Raw genomic sequence first — 508 nt, 5'->3', positions numbered from 1 at the left:
TTTAAGTTAGTTAAATGGTTTGGATTAAAAAACCAAACCATAAAATTGATGCAATGTGGTTTGGATTAAAAAAAAACTAGTTTTTTTTTTAAAATGGTTTGGTTTGGATTGGGTATAAAATCCAATTTTTGGATTTTTTGCGCAGCCCTATATAGAATTAAGGATCGAACCCCTCGCCGGATATGTATTCACTCTATTCGCTCAATGTTTAGGGCTGAATCACTCAATTCTCATTTAATCATATTTTTCAAAGATTTGCAAGTCATCTAACAATCAACTAATATTTGATGCATGAAAACAAATATCATGAGGTCTTTGGAGGGTTGTAATGGGGCTAGGGTTAAGGTAAGATTAATATGGTTAAGTCGACTTAGTGAATTAGATATTTGATTAGCTCAAGTGTCCACCTAATTCTATACCATCCTATATACACATAACCAAACAACCTAATTACCCATTTATCTCCTATCTCACATCCACTCATGCATTTTCTTTCCAAAATACAAAT

Source organism: Arachis hypogaea, unplaced genomic scaffold (genome assembly GCF_003086295.3).
Source record: "Arachis hypogaea cultivar Tifrunner unplaced genomic scaffold, arahy.Tifrunner.gnm2.J5K5 arahy.Tifrunner.gnm2.scaffold_74, whole genome shotgun sequence".
Classification (NCBI taxonomy): domain Eukaryota; kingdom Viridiplantae; phylum Streptophyta; class Magnoliopsida; order Fabales; family Fabaceae; genus Arachis; species Arachis hypogaea.
Note: the sequence above shows the minus strand (reverse complement) of the source record.